This window comes from Odontesthes bonariensis, chromosome 8 (assembly GCF_027942865.1).
Source record: "Odontesthes bonariensis isolate fOdoBon6 chromosome 8, fOdoBon6.hap1, whole genome shotgun sequence".
NCBI classification, from domain to species: domain Eukaryota; kingdom Metazoa; phylum Chordata; class Actinopteri; order Atheriniformes; family Atherinopsidae; genus Odontesthes; species Odontesthes bonariensis.
In genome coordinates this window covers 10,846,427-10,849,245 of record NC_134513.1, presented here as the reverse complement: position 1 = coordinate 10,849,245, position 2,819 = coordinate 10,846,427, and positions in this window count along the sequence as shown.

Here is a 2,819-nt window from a genome sequence, read left to right as displayed (position 1 = left end):
GACCAGCCCATGCGCCCAAACACGTTATACTCTTGACTATGTAACACTCAAAGAAAAAACCATTATCATCATACCTGACAGATATAACCCTTTTATAATATAATGCGAGATCACAAAAATATGGGCCCCCTCTTGCCCTTTGGAAGACGACCTGGAGATGTCAACTCAATTTGTATAGATACCCCATAATAAGCACAGCAGCTCCCAGTGTTCTGCATGAGACTCACAAGTTCTTGGACTTTGGACTGTCACATGAATTCAGGTCGATACAGGGCTATGTGAATAGCAAGAAAATGTGATTGGACGAGATGGTAGTTTTCGTGGAGGGATTGGTGAGATGATTGTATGCTTTAAACTCTGACATTCTGTTATAGAATCACCTTGGGTGGATTTAGAGCAGCTGAAAGGTTACAAGGTCATTTTATTTCCGATAATACACAGCAGGCTGCAGTGCTGACTGAAAAATAACACCACTTGATGCACAGAATATACAACAAACATTCCAATCAGACAGTCAGCTGTCCTGGGGAATAAAGGGGTTAGTAGTATGGGTTGATTGCTTCACACTGCCAGAACCGCTAAAGCTAAAATGTCATTATAGTCAGGGAGCAGAAAGAAAAACACAAGGAGATGGGCATTTTAACATGTCAACTAAAAGTCAGAATTCCTCCAAGAACAGGTTTGGTTTAATATCAAGGTTTCCAACTCACACTTCTCAAAATAAAAATTAATTTTAAATCGAAGATTTTGGTAATCTGAAACGGTATTCAGATTACAATTCTGCTGCCATAATGCTGGACAGGACGAGGGGGAAAATAAATAAATAAATAAAAGACTCCATAAAGCCCCTTCGTATTGAATGAAAATAAAAATTATTTATGTGCCCATAAACAAAGTACAAACTGGGCACACTCGCACTCCAAAAACACAACGTATATCAGTTATAAACCTTATTATTTATAGAAATAATGTAATGTGCAATTTTATTTTAAAGGGAAAAAGTCTCAAAGCTTAAGGAAAATAATAAAAATATATATATTTAAAGAAACATCCCAAAACTGAGTCCCTTCATTTTAATCCCTCCCTTCTGGTACATCTGCTTCACACAATCATTGTAATCACCTACTGTCTCTTAAAGTCTGAAACATACGGAAAGTTTTGTTTTTGTGGTTTATTTTAGCTAACAATTCATTGTGATCTTTGAATTTCGTAAATCGCATGTCTCCCTTCCCAGTACAGTGCCCAGTTTGTCATTTCAGCCCCTTCTGCAGACCAATTTGTGGATTCCTGCCTTCAAAGTGCTCCTGACAGATGTGCTGCAATTCCATTAATGCATTGCATAGTTTATGCATCAGGCTGTTTAATTTTATAGCATGAAAAGATTTTCATGGTTGAAGTTTTCTGTCAAGTCATTAGACTAGTTTTGCCTGTAAATGTTTGGTAACACAGAGTACTACATACAACAGGCAATAGTTTTACCTCTACATGAGTCATTGATATAAGAAACTGTATATATTTGCTTTTATCAAAAACCAAGATCATGTGCCAATTCATCCTCTTTATCAGAATCTGGGTAGTTGTAGAACAAAAAGGGTCTGAATGATCTTTTCTTTTGAAAGGAGCAAGAGTAAACTATGTTACAAACTGATCAGACACTAGTAGGTCACAGCCCATACTGCTGACAACAAGAACTATGTGTTAAACACAGAACGCTGGCATTTATGTAAGAGGCGCTTGTGCAATTGCTTCTAAAATGCATTCTTTCCAAATATGTTCATAAAATTTGATGGTTCAAGTTTAAGCTTCATACAGCGGAAGGTTCTACAGAATATATAGATATTTTTCTATCTTTAATCAAGAGAAAGTTTCATTTTTCGCTCTGCGATGATATGATCTCCTGCTGGTGCCCAGAGTCAGGACTAAACAAGGTGAGGCTGCGTTTCAGTTTTCTGCCCCTAAAATCTGGAACAGTCTTCCAAAAGATGTGAGACAGGCCTCAACTCTGACAATGTTTAAATCCAGGCTGAAAACAGTTCTATTTAGCTGTGCATATGACACATGAAAGTATTTTATCTGCACTCTTCACTTTCAAATTAATTAATTATTGATTGTTTTTTATGTTTTTTTTTGGAATGATTTTATTGCCTTCTTGTGATCTTATGTAGCTGTAAAGCACTTTGAATTGCCTGTACGAATTGTGCTCTACAAATAAAATTGCCTTGCCTATACTCATACTCGTCATTCTGTTGGCAGGAGCACTTTTGTCAGGGTTGTTCCACAACAATCTGAGAGTAAACAGTTTAAATCCAGGACTGCTTTTGCAAGCACAGAGGAAGCCTGAGTGAAAGAACGGGTCAGTCTTGAAACATCCTGCACTCATTTCAAGTTCATTTCGATTGGTGAGAGAGTAGAAAAAAAAAATGTAATGTGGAGCAAAGCATATGTGCACTCAAGCATGGATACTTTGACTGTGGGGGGCAGGGTCCTTAGAAAAAGTAGTACAACATCAAAGCATGAAAATAAAGACGAATGCTCTAAAATAAAAAATATATATTCTTCATTGAAAATGGAAATAAAACCCAATGTATGCGCCTATCATAAAGCAATAAAGTTATTTACAAGTGACCCCATGGAACTAACTCATTTAGTTATAAGTTAGTCACAATCCTATGTGGTACATGACGTTGTGCGTTTTACACCATCAAAGAGAGATTATTAGACAGTTAAATTATTAGTTATATATAGCCATCCTTTGACTCAGTACTGAGCACCATCACATCCGATTGAATATTTTTATTTCACTAGTAGAATTCCACTCA